Genomic DNA, 17,499 nt, shown 5'->3' with positions numbered 1-17,499 from the left:
ATAAATTAAACAATACATTTTTAGCGTTCCACAGTAATCATCACTTTCAAAAACTGTAATATACATCTGTATGTTACACAAACATATAATTCTCTACATAAGCATTTTGTCATATATCACCTCTTAGCCTCAAATAATACAAAAATCTTTACGGAACAAAACACCACAGAACTTTTGTATATTCCCTTTCCCCAGTTGTTAGCAGGTAGCACTGCTTTAAAAAGAAAGTGATGAAAAATCAGAAATTTTGCAACCAGTGTTTGACTTCAACTTTTTACTTTATCATCTTCTAGTACCACCATATCCTGCTGCTGTTCTGGGTCTGGTCTCTGAGCTTGAATATGCCAAAGAGCGACCTGTGCCTCCAAGAAGTGGTAAGCAGGGCTCTTCCACGTGCTGGAGTATGAGGGAGGGTGAGACGGGTGGTACCACGAGTCTGAGAAGGGTGTTGCTGCTCTCTTGCTGCCAAATATTCTAATATTCCTCCAGTTCCCAAGCCAGTCCAGAACCCTGGTCCTGAATGTTCATTTCCTTGCTGCCCATGCAAGCACTGCCAAAACCAGAGGTTGCACCATGTTGACCTGTGAACTCAGCCTTAAAGCCCACAGGAGGGGCTCCTGCTGAGTTGGTGAACCTCTGATAATGATGGGAATGTGGAGTATACTCAGAATATGGTGGAGGAGAATCTTGACCATCACTAAGGAGCAATATATAAACTCCAAAGTCAATAGCAAGTAGCACCACGATGGTAATCGGTCCACTGATGCCACATGAGTCTGGGGAGTACAACTTCTTATAATAATCAGATAAAGAGTCAAAGCCATGGTTTTCCCTGGACTCTCTCAATTTCTTCAGGCCAGGTTCCATGTGATCTAAGTTATACTCCAAGGTATAGGAGCCTCTTAGTACGTACCTTCAGAGGATTCATAGCTTTTACAGCCTGGCAGTTTTTCCAAATTTGTACTTGATATCTAAATCAGTCTTACATTCCCACTGTACACCGTAACCATCCCACCCTGTGTTGTGACACGGTATGAATTTGGGGGTATAAGCATCCCATCCAGCTACGCCTCCAGTACATTTCACTGTGGGATTGGAGCCAGCCCACGAGAAGTGGTGTAGCGGTCCTAGTGGAGGGTAAGAGCTTTTGCATCCCACAACAATATTCTGTCTAAGTCGTTCCAGCCCTGGGCAGGGCCCATGGTCAGCAGAAGTGAAAGGAAGCTGAGGAGAGGGCAGTGTCTGCCTACTTCCAGCCCGCCAGCCTTGGCCAGGGTGCTTGGTGAAGATGGCAGATAAAGAGGGGTGGAGGGGAGTGGCATGAGTTATGTCATAGTCTTTTATTTTATGTGCATCTTACATCTTTAATTTTTCATTAGCTTTTGGCAATGACTCTTCTAATGAAACTATTTTGTAGTTTTGAAGCCCTCTGGAGGCTTCTGCATGACAACTAAATTAGGTAACCTATTCTGCTTGCTTGATTTGGGAGCCCTTGTTTTAAAGTGCATTTCTTAATTGATCTTGTCTTGGAACATTCCTCATAAAGGCCATTATAATTCTAGGTTGTCTTGGTAAGATTCTGCCATTTTTGTGGGTATCCACAGCTCCTGGGACCACAGTTCTTAGACATAAACAAGCGGGGTGCCAGAAGGTGTGCTCGGTTCTTGGGAGCTCCAGGACCCCGTTACCCAAATAAATACCCAAGAAGCATGTGCGCCTGGGTCGGGGACTGCCTGGTGGTTTACAGTGTACCTCACTGCGTGGAAATTTTCTTGAGGATGTTGAGTGACCTAGTGTTACTCTAACCCATTCTGTGATCAGCGCATTCTAACACAGGAGTCCTGGAGTTAGGTGGTGAGTGCTCTAACAGCTTTGAAGTACTCAGTCCATGTCCACCAGTGTTGCAGCTTTTGGCTTCTGAGATTCCCATTAGAAATAGCCTTTCCCTCCTGTGCATGTTAACACACCAGCAGTAACCAAAGAGCTGTTACTGTGGACTGGCCAGGAGAAGGCCTTGTGCGCACCACCAGCAATTCCAGTGTAGAACCGGGGAAGGGACTGAACCAGCACATTCCCAACAAATGGGGACTGTGGACTGGGATTCCAGTCAAATGGGGCACTGTGGACTAAACCAGCAGCATTTCCCAAAGTGGAACCAGGGACTGGGCCAAGAGCTTGGGACTTGGATTCTAGTAGAACTGTCTGCTAACTCAAGCTGACCTGCCCTGGGCTAGAAAGCCAATTACATCAGTGGCTCAGTGCAAAGAGAACATAGCCCTGAACCAAGGAGAACCCTTGGAAATGGCAAGAAAGGCAGAGAACTAAAAGCATTTGTGGGTACCACTGCCTGTGCTTCTTGTTGCCCCCAGAGTTGTTGGGAGTTTCCTCCAGATCCCATTGCTGCTACAAAATTAAAAAACAAAATTCACCTGAGTAAACTTTAAAGCTCTTATTGCCTTTATTCAGTGATTCATGAACCAGGTGGTGTCACATCCAGCAGACGGAAAGGGGCTCTGAGGAGCTGTACAAAATGAAAGGCTTTTATGACGGGAGCAGGACGAGGAAGTTATACTAGCACAAAGCAATTGGATATGCAGGTGACCTTCCTTTAGTGGGGGCACAGGCTTCTATCAGGCAGGTTCAGTAGTGCTGACCAGGTCATTCCTGACTGGTTTAAGATTCTATTCCTGGGAGAGTCTGAAATTATAATTAAATTAGGTAGTAAGTCTCAGTTTGGTGACATGGAGCTTAGTATAAGTGACTCCATTTTGGGCCTGTTATCTCTTTTTTAACACAAATTACCATAAACTCAGTGGCTGAAAACAACACAAATGGATTATCTGACAGTTCTAGAGGTTAGGAGTCTAACGCCATTCTCCCTGGACTAAAATCAGTGTGTGGGCAGGGCTGCGTTTTTTCCTGGAGGATATAGGGGGAATTCATCCCTTTACCTTTTCCAGCTTCTAGAGGCTGCCCACATTCCTTGGTTCAAGGCCCCTTTCCTCTATCTTCAAGGTCAGCAATGTTGCATCTCTCTGACCTAATTCTTACGTTCTTTTAAGACCTCATGTGATTAGGTTGGACCCACCCAGATAATCTAGAAGAATCTCTTCATCTCAAAATCCTTAATTAAATCACATCTACAAAAGCCCTTTTGCCACATAACATAACTTACTCTCAGGTACAGGGTTTAGGATGTGGACATTGTGTGGGACCATTGCTCTTCCTACCACAGTGCTTCACTGTTACTTTAAAAGAACTGTCCAGGGCTTCCCTGGTGGCGCAGTGGTTGGGAGTCCACCTGCCGATGCAGAGGACACAGGTTCATGCCCCGGTCCGGGAAGATCCCACGTGCCACAGAGTGGCTAGGCCCGTGAGCCATGGCCGCTGAGCCTGCGCGTCCGGAGCCCGTGCTCTGCAACGGGAGAGGCCACAACAGTGAGAGGCCCGCGTACCGCAAAAAAACAAAAAAACAACAAAAAAACTGCCCAGACTTCTCCTTCAGGGTCTCTACCTCCACTAACAAGTGATAGGATATAGTTTAATGCACCCATCTGACAGATGAGAAAACTGAAGCCCTGGGAGAAAGGGGCATTTATTAAGTGCCTACTGCATGCCAGGCCCTGTGCTAAGAGCCTCACATGGCTTGTCTCCCTTAATTCTCCAAACAACCAGAGAGGGATGTACAATACTATTGTATATACAATATGGCTGAAGGACTCTGCAGCTGCAAGGGACAGAAAACCCAGCAGAAACTGGCTTTAGCAAAAAACAGTGATTAAAAACCCTGAGGCTGATCTTCAGGCCCAGCTGGATCCAGGCGTTCAATGGATGTTATCAAGAACCTTTGTCTCGGGACTTCCCTGATGGCACGGTGGTTAAGAATCCACCTGCCAATGCAAGGGACATGGTTTCGAGCCCTGGTCTGGGAAGATCGCATATGCTGCAGAGCAGCTGAGTCCGTGCACCACAACTACTGAGCCTGTGCTCTAGAGCCCGTGAGCCACAACTACTGAGCCCGTGCGCCACAACTACGGAAGCCCGCGTGCCTAGAGCCCGTGCTCCGCAACAAGGGAAGCACCACAATGAGAAGCCCGCGCACCGCAACGAAGAGTAGCCCCCGCTCACCGCAGCAAGAGAAAGCCCGTGTGCAGCAATGAAGACCCAACACAGCCAAAAATAAATAAATAAAATTTTAAAAATGCTTTAAAAAAAAAAAGAACCTTTGTCTCTTCATCTCCTGGCTCTGTGTCGGCTTCTTTCTCAATCATGTTCTCCTTTTGTGAAGGCAAAATGACCGTGAGCAGCTCCGAGCAGAAACCCTAATCTCTCTGAAATCCCTGGGGAAAGAGACCTTCCATTTTTCAACTTCCAACAGAAGCCCTGGAGTGTCATTGAGCCCCCAGAGGTCTAGCATCCATATCTGAATTATCAAGGAGGGTGTGAGGGTAGAATGTGCTCATAGGCTAGGGCTGAAATACATGCCCAACTTGAAGCCTGGAGGTTAAGGCCAATCTTTCCCAAACACAGGGCCTGGGTATGCAGGGGTTTCTCCCCAGGGAAAGCAGGTGCTATTATAGAAGTGACGATGCACATGTGTAAAGGAGTTAAAAAGCCAGTGTTGGGGAAAAAGGCTCATTGTCATTATCATACCCATTTTATAGGAGTAGAAACTGAGGCACAAAGTGGTTCAATAAAATGCCCTACATCACGTAGCTGGTAAGTGGCCATGCCAGAACTTGAACCCAGATCCCCTCCCCCTGCATGTGATAGTCCCAGAACTCAGGGCAGGGCCCCTCCATGCTTGGGTCTCTCTCCCACTTTCTCTGAACCCCCAGACTGTGTCAAAAGACACATTTTAGTTGTTAGCTACCCCAAGGTCAGGCTGGGATATTTCTGTCTGTGCCCTGACATTTTAGACCTAGAAGTCCCTCCTCACCTGCAGAGGCACCTCTAATACAGGGAGGAAGCAGGTGCTCAGGCACCCGACCACTGGCCCCTTTCAAGTTCTCCTCTGTGATGGCAAATTCCACTAGGGCTCCATACCATCTTACCAGGATTCCAAACAAAAGACACAGCTTACTGGCAAAGGCACCACCTTGGCCAAACCATCTTTACAAGGAAAAAGTGCGGATGAGGGAACAAAGACGATGCTCGTAAAAGAGATAGTCTCCTGGGAGATGCAAGAAACAGCTGAGAGGAAAGAATTGAGGCTTTGTGGGGCAGTTCCTGGAACGGGGGCCAGAAACCGACAGGATGAGGGCCTCTTCCCAGAGGGTAAAGAAGTTCATCAGGCTAAACAAGCCAGACCCCCTAGTGCAGGTGGTTACCGTAGGAAAGCTGCTCCCCCAGGGGTGACAGGACCAAATACATGACATCATTCCAGAGGAGACAAGCGGCAAAGAGTCAGTGCTTATCAGGGGCTTACTGTGTGCTGAGCACCTCACGTGATGAGGCTCTTCATCTTCCTAATCACCGTTCTGAGCAAGCACATTAATTTACACATTTTTACAGAGGGAGAATCTGAGGCTCAGAGAGGTAAAGCAACTTGATCAAGAGCACACAGCCATCAGATGACAGAGCTGGAGTGAAACCCAGGTGTGTCTGACTCTAAAGTCACTGCTCTTTCCTCCCATGACGTACACTATTAGAGGAAGTGTGGACATCCCAGGAACATTTCCCACTCACTGTTTCTGGAAAGCCCCAGCAAAAGCAGGGTCTTGGGTTGGATGGACCAGGTGGTGGTACCTAGTGGTCAATTCTCAATTTCTTAGAAGCACAAAATAGAGAAATGGTAAGGGGAGGAGTTGATACAGATGACCAGAGGCTCAGGTAGGTGTGCATGAAGATCTTCTAGGTACATGGAAGGAAGGCGAAATTATGTGGCAAGGCAGTAAGGCCAGATGGTAGGCAGCCACTGCCCCAGGTCCCTAAAGGGTCCCCCACACTGCTCCAGCTACCTTCCTTGGGAACCCCAAACTTTCCTGTGATCCAGGAATAAAAGGGGGTCTTCAGGACACAGCTGCTCTGCCAACTTCTGGCTGTTGTGTTTCTTTTTTTTTTTTTTTTTAATTTATTGTATTGAAGTATAGTTGATTTACAATGTTGTGTTAATTTCTGCTGTACAGCAAAGTAATTCATATATATATATATATATATATATATATACATACACACGTTCTTTTTCATATTCTTTTCCATTATGGTTTATCAGAGGATATTGAATATAGTTCCCTGTGCTATACAGTACGACCTTGTTGTTTATCCATTCTATATACAATAGTTCGCATCTGCTAAGTGTTTCTTTATATTGCTCATGCTTAGATACATAGATATTGGGGTCTCACTCTGCCCTGATCCCTAAAACATGTTGAATCTGCAGTAGGCAGAGCGTACACATTTATGGTACTGGGTACACTTTCTCACGCAGCTAAGAAAAAGTTACTGTTTCTTCACTGCCTATTGTGTGAACTCACAAAAGCCCTGGGCAACGGGTATTTTACCCCTAGAGTAGTTGCTGTTGGGGTCCCAGCACCAGTAGGTCTCCGTCGCCAGGCCAGCATGTCCACTCTCCAGCACGTTGACTGCCAAGAGCTCACAGCCACCCCCCTTCTCCAGAGAATTGCCGTCTGTTGACAGGAACCTCACCAGGTGGTTACGTCCTTTCAAGAGCACTGCACAGTCAATGCTGACATGGGGATGTATCTGGAGTGGGTAACAACTCTGTGACATGAACAGTCCCACAGCCCACAGTGGATCAGGCTAAGGCTGGACCTTACCTGTGGCCACTTCCCCACTTGGCTCCCCGCTTCCCTATCCTGTTTCCTTCACCCCTTAAAGCTTTTTCCTAAGTGCTCTTTCTCAATAAATCACCCAATGTCCTAAGATACCCCCACCCTATTTTACAGAACAGGAAACTGAGGCTTAAATAGGATGCCCTCCCCGCCCCAGCTTAGTCTGTCCCCAGAGTTCAAGCCCTTTCTGTTCCTTCATCCTGCCTGGACAGAATGGACAGCAGACAGATCAGGAGAGGAAACCCCAAGTCCTGGCAGGGATGGGCAGCTTCTCCTCCCCCAGCTGCAGCCCAGGCTTCCTCGGGCAGAGCGCGGTTCCTGTTTCCCTCCCCCGCACTGAGTCATCACCCATGCAGAGCGGTGAGAAATCATGGAGCAGGACTGGGCGGGCAGCAGGCACTTGAAATGAGATTTCTCAGAAGCCTCCATCCAGCTCTGCTCAGGAAAGCGGGGGCTGTGCAGGATGTACCTCCCCACGCTTGGTTGCTTCAGGATCGGAGGCAGGGAGACCCAGAGGCTGCTGTGCCTCCACCTGAGCCTCTCCTCAGAGACAAACTCTCCAAGGTGTTTCAGGAAGCTCGGTTGACTCAGCCACCAAAGCTGCACAGCAGGGTAACGGGAGACAGTGTCCCCAGAACATGCAGCAAAGGCTGAGCCACACACCCCTGCATGTCCCCAGGGCCCAGAACATCAGAGGCACCCTCTTGAGCCCTGAATCCCTGCTTCTCCCCATTTGGCTCCAGACACCCTCCCTCCAGTCACAACTTCTGGCTCTCAACTTTTTCATTTCTTTTAATTGAAGTCAAATTTACATACACTGAAATGTACCAGTCTTGGGTGTGCCAATAAGTGAATTTGGATAAATGTGTACCTGTGTAATGAACACACTTCTCAGCATATAGAACATTTCCATCACCCCAGAAGGTTTTTCGTGTTCCTTTCTGATTAACCCCTGTAGGCAATCGCTGTTCTGATTTCTATCACCATGAATTCGATGTACCTGTTCTTGAACATCTTATAAATGGAACCACACCGTATGTACTTTTGGGGGTCTGGCATCTTTCACTCAACGTCTTATCTGTGAAATTCGTCCATGCTGGGCAGGCAGCAGTCTTTTACTGAGTGGTATTTCATTGTGTGAATACACCGCAATTATTCCTCCATTGTCCTGTTGAGGGACGTTTGGGTTGTTTCTACTTTTTGTCTATTATGAATAAGACTGCTATGAACATTCTTGAATAACGCTGTGGACATATGTTTTCATTTCCCGTGGTTTAATAACTAGGAGAAGAATCGGTGGGTCATGGAAGTGGTATTGCTAACTTTATAGGAAACTAACACACTGTTCTCTAAAGTGAACATATCATTCTACACTCCCACCAGCAATATTTGACATTTTGAGCTGCTTTATAGCGTCACAAACATTTGGCTTTTCAGTGCTTTTAATTTTAGAAGTGGCGTTTCCCTGTTGACTTTTGAAGTCAAGCACTTCTGCACATGCTCATTGGCCATTGGTATATATTATTCTGTGAAGCATCTATTCAAGTCTTTTGCCTATTTTTATTTATTTATTTTTAAAATAAATAAATTTATTTATTTATTTTTGGCTGTGTTGGGTCGTTGGGTCTTCGCTGCTGCACGCGGGCTTTCTCTGGTTGCGGCGAGTGGGGGGCTACTCTTTGATGCGGTGCGCAGGCTTCTCATTGTGGTGGCTTCTCTTGTTGCAGAACATGGGCTCTAGGTACGCGGGCTTCAGTAGTTGTGGCACGTGGGCTCAGTAGTTGTGGCTTATGGACTTAGTTGCTCCACGGCATGTGGGATCTTCCTGGACCAGGACTTGAATCTGTGTCCCCTGCATTGACAGGCGGATTATTAACCACTGCACCACCAGGGAATTCCCTTGCCTACTTTTTAAAAATGTGTTTATTTTTATTAACTATTTTTCCATTCATAAGTAGGAGAGAAATATTCTGCAAATCACCCTTTCTTAGAGAGGAATGATTAGAAATCAACTCATTTGTGCTGTTGAGACACGCGTAGGTAGTTCCAAAGTGTTCCTCTTATTCTGTAGCTAAGGTCTCTTGCTAGGGGATTTCCAGCTATTGGGAGATGGAACCTCTCAGGAGATTCTCTTGCAGTGAGGATGGAGGTTATGATGCATCCTTGGTTGGTACTATTACATCTTAAATCTCTGTAGAGAATACTGGATTCCACATTGTCCATGCACTTCTTTCTAGTTCATTGATTAAATATATTAATATTAGGTTAATCAAATTTATAAAAATTGAATCAGTCATATTCTGTTGAGATAACTTAATTAAGCTCTTGGTTTCCTATCAAGCATCCGTTTTCCCCTTCTTTCCTAATTCTTACTACGTTCGATATCCACTCCTTCCCCACCCAGCCAACTGCTGGACCCCAAGATCCAGACTGGACCTCAGTGGTCTGAAAGTAATCCTATCCCTGTTTGCATTGATTGCCTTAGGATGAGCACATGAGCCAATTCTGACTGTGAGCTGTGAGGGCATGTCTGTTGGGGGCTTTGGGGGAAGTTTCCCCTTTCTTAAGAGAAAACTTTTAAGAAGATGAGCTCTCTTTTTTGCCTTGGATGGTGCTTTGTGAGGTGATGCCCGGAGTAACTTGAGATATCTTACTACCAGCCTGAAGAAAATCTGACACTGAGGGCTACGAGCAGAGAGATTTAACAAGTCAGGATTCATGATACCAACATTCAGTTACTGGATCAATGAATCCTGAAGGCTCCTTCTGCCTCTGGACTCCAAGTTTCACGAGCCAGTAAACTTGCTGATTAAATTAGTGGAGGTTGTATTTCTGTTATCCGCAGCTAAAAGGGTCCTAATACAAGTGCTGGGTATACATGCTGTTCTTTTAATTGTTTTTATTAAACTATATAACATTAAAAGTACACAATCAATGTTTTCAGTATATTCACAAGGTTGTGCAACTATCCCCAATATTTAATTCCAGAACATTTTCATCATCCAAAAGGAAACCTGTACCCACTAGCAGTCATTCCAGACTCGCCTCTCCCCACAGCTCCTGGCAACTGTTAATCTACTCTCGGAATCTGAATTTGCGTATTCTGGCATATATGTGTATGTATGTATATATATATATATAAAATCATACAATAAGTGACATTTTCTATCTGGCTTCTTTTACTTGGCATAATATTTTCAAGGTTCATCCATGTTGAGCATGTGTAAGTACTTCATTCCTTTTTATGACTGAATAATATTCTTTTGTATGGATATACCACATTTTGTTTATCAGTTCATCAGTTGCTGAACATTTGGGTTGTTTCTATTCTTTGGCTTTTTTGAATAATGCTGTTATGAACATTTGTGTAAAGGTTTTCTTGTGAACATACGTTTTCAGGTCTTGGGCATATACCTAGGAGTGAAATCTTTGGGTTTTGTGGTAATTCTGTGTTTAACTTTTGGAGGAATTGCCACTCTGTTTTCTATAGCAGCTGCCCCACTTCCATTCCAACTAGAAATGTATAAGAGTTCCAGGTTCCCCACATCCTTGTCAACACTTGCTGTTGCTGGTTTTTCCTCTTTTATTATAGTCGTCATAATTGATGTGGAATGGTATCTCATTGTGGTTTTGATTTGCATTTCCCAAATGTTGAACATTGTTTCATGTGCTTATTGGCCATTTTTATATTTTCTTCGGAGAAATGTCTATTCAGTCCTTTGTCCATTTTTAAACTGGATTATTTGTCTTTTACTGTTGAGTTCTAAGAGTTTTTATGTATTTTGAACATTAGACCCTTTATTAGATATACGATTTGCAAATATTTTGTCCCTTTCTGTGCATTGTCTTTTCACTTCCTTGATGGTGTTCTTTGAAGCACAAAAGGGTTTAATTTTGATAAAGTCCAATTTATTTTTTTCTTTTTTTGCTTGTGCTTTTTGTGTCATATCTAAGAAACTGTTGTCTAATCCAAGGTCACTAAAATTAACACCTATGTTCTGTCTAAGAGTTTTCCAGTTTTAGCTCTTACATGTGTGTCTATGATTCATTTTGCGTGTGGATATCCAGTTCTCCTAGTACCTTTTGTTGAAAAGACTTTTCTTTTCCTGTTGAATTGTCTTGGCACCCTGTCAGAAATCAATTGGTCATAAAGACAGAGGTTTATTTTTGGACTGTCAATTCTATTCCAAATGTATGTCTACCCTATGCCAGCACCACAGTCTTGATTACTTGATAGGTTTGAATTAAGTTTTGAAGTTAGGAAGTTTGATTCTTCCCAACTTTGTTATTCTTTTTCAAGATTGTTTGGACTGTTCTGGGTCTCTCGCATTTCCATATGAATTTTAGGATCAGCTTGTTATTTTCTGCAAAAAAAAAAAAAAAGGCAACTATAATTTTGATAGGGAATGCAATGAATCCATAGATAAATTTGGGCAGTATTGCCATCATAAGAGTATTAAGTATTCCAGTCCATGAACACAAATGTCTTTCCATTTATCTACGTCTTTGGTCACTTTCAAAGGTGCTTTGTAATTTTCAACGTAAAAGAAGTCTTTCACCTCTTTTGTTAAATTTATTTCTAAGTATTTTAATCTTTTGGTTGTAAATGGAATTGTTTTCTTAATTTCACTTCTGGCCCATTCATTGCTAGTCCACAGAAATACAGCTGATTTTCAGATACAGATCCTGTGTCCTGCAACCTTCCTGAATTTAATTATTGGCTCTAATAATTCCTTCCTTCTTTCCTTCCTTCCTCTTTCCTTCTGCTTGCTTTTGGTTCAGTTGGCTCTTCTTTTTCTAGTTTCTTAAGGTGTAAAGTTAGGTTATTGATTTGAGATCTTTCTCCTTTTTTGTAGGTATTTACAGCTATGATGATTTCTAATTTTATTCCACTGTGGCCAGAGGACATGTTTTATATGATTTTCAATCTTTTAAAAGTGTATAAAGACTTGTTTTAAGGCCTACTATGGTCCAACTTTGTGCTGTTTTTTGAGATTCAAAGAAAAAAATATGTTGAAAATAAAAAGATGGGAAAGGCTCTATCATGCAAACCATAATCAAAACAGCTTGAGTGGCTATACTAATATGAGAAAAAAATAGACTTTAAGAAGAAACCTGTTAGTAGAGACAAAGGACATTTTATAATAATAAAAGGGTCAATGCATCAAGAAGATGTAACGATTATAAACATATATGTACCTAACAAGAGAGTCCTAAAATACGTGAAGCAAAAACTGACGGAATTGAAGGGAGAAACAGAAAACTCAGTAATGTCAGAGACTTCAATACCATGCTTTGAATAACTTGTATTTACCTAATAACAAATGATGTGGAGCATCTTTTCACGTGCTGATTTACCATCCGTCTGGGAGCTTTGAGCTGGCTCTTGCCTCTCCTTGGGGAGCTCTTCCTAGGTATCTTCATAGCTCACTCCATCACTTCCTCAGGGCTTCATTTAGATGGGTCTTCTCTGTAAGGCCTCCTCTAGAAACAGTCTAAATTTCAACACCCTTTCCAAATCATTCCTATTTCCTTCCTTTTTTTTCTTAAATCCCGATCACCTCTCACAAACATACGATGCCCTGGCATTGCATTATTCCTCTTGAATTTCTATTATCTCACTAGGCAGCTCTGAAAACAATCCCAGTACAGTGTGTTATTATTACCATTGTCATCACCACCCGCTGTTCAGACCTGGGTTATAACCTGGGCATGTGGTGCTGTCATTATCCCCATGTCGGTCTCCTTCATGAGACTGGGTGCTCTTCAAGGGCTGGGTGTGCCCAGGGCTGTCCGAGCTAAGTGCCCCCCAGTGCCCAGGACAGGGTGTGACACAGCCAAGGACCCTCTGAGTGTTGCTTCGTGACGCCAGGAGGCCCTGTTTTGGCACCAGGTGGGGACCATGAGTCAGCCAGGCCAAAGCGAAATTGGGAGGTGAAACCTCTCTGTGAGCCTCTGGACTTGACGTGGCTGCGCTCAGGGCAGAGAGAGGAAGGCTCTGATGGTTCCCCAGGCTCACTGCTCAGGCCCCGAACAGAGAGGTCAGGACTGCCGGGAAGTGCCGGAGAAAGACACAGGGTCTGGGACCCAAGCAGAGCTGGGTTTGCGTCCAGCACTGACACCATTTATGTGACTTTCGACAAGTCCCTTCATCTCCATGAGCCTTGTTGCCTCATCTGTAAAGTGAGCACAACAGTACTTACCTCAGAGAGTGGTTGTGTGCATTGGGGCACCTCTAAGGCACCTGACACAAAATAGATGCTGAACATGTGACTATAATAATAGGTAAAGTTTACTGAGCGCTTCCTGCGTCCAGGCATTACACACAGCTCTGTACAAGCACAATCTCATTTAACCGTCACAGTGTACTCCATCAGGGAGTATCATCCCCATTTTATAGATGAGGAAAATAAGGCTTAGGGAAGCAGCGTGATTTTGCCCCAAGTGACCCAGCTAATTAGTTACAGAGCAGACTTGAAACACAAACCTGTCCGGCTCAGAATTTGTGCTCTTAGCTGATGCTACATTGTTCACCTGGGCTCTCCTCACTCTCCCCCTTTCCCCTTTCTCAGGGTTCCCTTCTCCCCTGCTTCCTCTCAAGGAGCAGGAGACAGCATTACGTAGAGGTCAGGAACCTGGGAACTGAAGATGAGCAAGTCTGTGTCCACATCCCAGCCCTGTCATTTATTGGCTGTGTGGCATCGAGCAGGTCACTGGCGCACTTTGAGCCTTAGTTTCTGTGCTGGTTTCCTAGGGCTGCTGTAACGAATTTCCACAAACTCGGTGGCTTAATGCAACATAAATTTGTTATCTCGCAGCCTGTAGCTCAGAAGTCCAGGAGGCTCAGCTGGCTATTCTGCTTAGAGTCTCACAGGCTGAAATAGAGGTGTCGACCCGCCCAGGCCCTTACCTGGAGGCTCTGGGAAAGAACACGCTTCCAAGTAGAGTCAGCTTGTAGGCAGAATCCAGATCCTGTGACTGTAGGACCGAGGCCCCGTTTCCTTGCCAGTGGTCACCTGGGAGCTAGTCTCTGCTCCTGGGGCCACCCACATTCCTTCTCATGCAGGTCAGGTCTTTCTCATGCTTTGATGAAACCCTCCAGCTTCTCCTGTGGTTCCTTTCCTACTCCAACCAGGGAAAGTCTGCTTTTAATGGTTCATGTCATTAGATTGAGTCCACCAGGATAATCTCCCTGTTTTAGGGTCTGTAAATTTAATTACATCTGCAAAGTCCCTTTGCCATGTAACATAACATATTGTCATATTCACGATGGGATTAGACCGTTGACATCTGTGGATGGGGCTGGGGTGGTGCATTCTGGCGACCGACCGACCCGCAGTTTCCTTTCCTTTGTTCATTCATTCGACAAGTGTTCATTAGCTTTGTAGCAGACACCATTGGTGCCTTCAATACGTGCCCACCCCAGCTTCCTGCTGCCGCCACCTGCATCACCTGGTTGGAGGCTTTCTCCAGCTGTCAGAGTAACTTTGCAGAGCCCATAGAGAAAGACAGAAGTGCTGGGGAATTCATACCCACCCAGGAGCAATCCTCAACCTATAGCTGACGGGAGCTGGTGGATAAATAGCCCGAGTCCATCACTCTTGAGATGCTGTAACTGCACGTGTGTTTTCGCTTGCTCCCAGCAGGCTTCATCTCCAGTTGTCCACGGCGGTCCCTTCATTAATAAAGCACACTTTCTGGGCTGCCTTCCTTTCCCCGCCTCATTCCCTACTCCCGGCCTCAGAGCTCCCCCAAACTATACTTCTGCTGGTATCCTTGTCTCAGGAAATGCTTCTGGGATAACCAAGACAAGCCCTTGCTACATGACAGGCACTACTCCAGGCACCATTATTATCTCTATTTTGCAGATGGGTTAACTGAGGCAGGGAGCAGATATGTAATTTGCCCTCACAGCTAGCATCTAGCAGAGTCAGGATTTGAACCTGGGCAGTCGGGTACAGGGCCCCTGCTGTTATAAACTAGACCATACCGACTTTCTCCTTAGCCATAAATTGGGAGCAGTATTCCCTGACTCATAGTGTCACAGTGAAGATTAAATGAGATAGTGCTTGTAAAGGCTTAGTTAGCATCCTGAGTCATCATAGTGAGCTGTCAGTAAACGGCAGCTCCAAACCAACAATAACAATAACACGACTGACAGTAATAATAATAATTGCTCAAACCCAACTCTGAGGCCAAAGGGAGCCTGGTCACTGCAGGCAGATCCATTCTCTGAGAGGGAATAAAGAGGCTGGCTAAGTGCAGAGGAAGGTGGTGGGTGTTGTTATAGCAACTGATGAGCCTTCTTGTGTCCTCACAGCCAAGTGGGCAGTGAAGCAGGGGAGGAAGAAGCTCGTCAAAGGAAGCCAGCAGGAAGCAAATGGGGGCAGACCAAGGGAAGACCCCCCCTCCCAGCCCCATCCTGGCCCAGCCGCTGTGACTTCCATTCCTTGGGTTGAGACTGGTGGGGGCTAGGTAGGCTGCTTCCCTGCTGGGGCTGGGGGCACAGAGATACTCAGAGGCCAGGCAAAGTGGGAAAGCACCGGAAGCCGTAGCCCTCGGGCCCTCAGACCTGAGTAACCAGACAGTAAGCTTTGTGGACCAAGGAATGCAGTCCCTCACCCAGGGCGGAGCGAGTGCTCAGAAGCACTATTCCAAGACCAGAATCTGGCAGCTCCGCATAGGGATGGGTGTGACTCTCGTGGACCCCAACACAAGAGTCTGCTAATGGCTAATGGCGTGAGTTTGGTTTCTTAAGGCGCAAGCAACAGAAACAGACTCAGGCTAACGTAAGGCAGAGGGAATTTGGTGAATTCATATCAGAGGCTCAGAACTTCATGAAGGACCTGCCTGGGACCTGGAGGACCTGCCTGGGACCCATGCAGGATCCAAAGCAATGTCAGAGGGCTGGATGCCAGGACCCTGGGAGTGAGCCCAGAGCAAGGGCATTCTGGTCAGTACGCCATCCCCGATGAGTAAAATCCAACCATTTTCATCTCTTTGTCCCTCTGTTAGAGTCTCAGATTCCAAAAGGGTGTGACCAGTGGGCTAGTTGATGGGCCATGGGTCAACCCCCTTTAGCTAGGAGTCTGTGACTTCACTCCCATTAGCTGTAGCCAAAAAGTAGAGATAAATCCTCAAAAGGAAATTGTCAGGCTTGAAGTTGAGCTCCTTCGTGCCTTCCTTTGTAGATTTGACTTGGGAAACATTCAAATATTTTACGCAATTATGAAACAAAATTAAAGTTAAAAAAATCACTAAGTAAAAAATAAAATCTAATAAATAAACCGTTGCAAAAGTTGGTGATATAACCGCATAGAGAAGAATTATTTCTTAAAAACAGAGTAATCTGTACATCCCTGGTGGGATATATCCAAAGAGCCCTAAGGACAAAAATAACTGCAAAAAAGAAAAAAAATGTGCTAAGTATCTACCATGTGTCATGTCTGTGTGAGTTGCTATGAAACACTGATGGATAAGGCAGACATCCCTGCCCTCATGGAATTTGTTGTTTTGTGGCCTCCGCTATCCCTATTCCTTTCCAATATCATCCCAGTTTCCTTAAAATTTTTTTACTCTGCAAAATTTTAAACATATACAAAAGTAGACAGGATAGTATAATAAAATCCATGTATCCATCACCTAGCATCACCCATTATCAAGTTTGTTTCATTTTACCCCCACCTCCATTCTTCTCCCTCGTCCTGTATTATTCTGAAGCAAATTCCAGACTTCATATTATTTTCAGTATGCCTTCATAAATATTTCAGTATGTCTCTCTAAAAGACAATGACTCTCTCAAAAAAATAAATAACCACAACATCATTATCACACCTACAACAAATAACTACCCTTCAATAGCATCAAACATTCAGTGTTCAGATATCCAGTTATTTCATAAACACTATAAAGTGTTTTATGTATTGTTTGGAATTGGTTACACATTGTGATTGGTTGATATGTATGTCTCTGAAGACTGTTAATTTATGGATTATCTCTCCATTATTTTTCCCACTTACAATGCATTTCTTTAAAGAAAAAAAAAAAAAGCTGGGTTGCTTTTCCTGTAGTTTTCCAGAAGTCCGGAGTATCTGGATTTTGCTGATGGCATCAGCATGGTGTTGTCTCACGTATTCCTTTGTCCTCTGAGTTTCCTGGAAGCTGATAGCTGACTCAGAGCCGTGCTGTCCGGGACGGCTGTCAGCAGCCACCTGTGGCTACCGAAGACTTGAAATGTGGCCCGTCCAGACTGAGACGTGCTGTGTCAAACACACGCCAGATTTCAAAGATTAACCATGAAACAAGCATGCAAACGATTTCACTGATCATTTTTCATATTGATTATATATTGAAATGATTAGATTTTGGATAGGTTGGGTTAAATAAGGCATACTATTAAAATTAAGTCCACCTGTTTCTTTTTACTTTTTCAGTGGGCTTCCTAGAAAATTTTAACTTACGTATGTGGTAAGTTGATTCGCCTCCGTGTGTATTTCACTGGCTGGTGCTGGGCTAGGGACTTGATCAGATTTCCGTTTAATTTTATGGCAATTTCAGGGCCCTGTGGTGTTCTTCCATCACGAGGCACTTAGTGTCTGCTGGCCTCCCTTTTAGTGATGTTTGCAACCACTGGTGCCCAAAGCCTGGATCCACTAATAGGGGTTGCGAAATTATGATTTTCTTGTTCTGTTGTTTCCTCGATGTA

The 17,499-nt window shown here is 44.8% G+C and overlaps 1 pseudogene; it reads right to left on the bottom strand.

Moving 5' to 3' along the window:
- Positions 1 to 282: 282 nt before the first annotated feature.
- The window catches only part of LOC132527676 (store-operated calcium entry-associated regulatory factor-like), a 60,613-nt pseudogene continuing 43,396 nt past the window's right edge, over positions 283 to 17,499 (bottom strand).

Source organism: Lagenorhynchus albirostris, chromosome 10, assembly GCF_949774975.1.
Source record: "Lagenorhynchus albirostris chromosome 10, mLagAlb1.1, whole genome shotgun sequence".
Classification (NCBI taxonomy): Eukaryota; Metazoa; Chordata; class Mammalia; order Artiodactyla; family Delphinidae; genus Lagenorhynchus; species Lagenorhynchus albirostris.
This window is presented reverse-complemented; position numbering and strand designations above follow the sequence as displayed.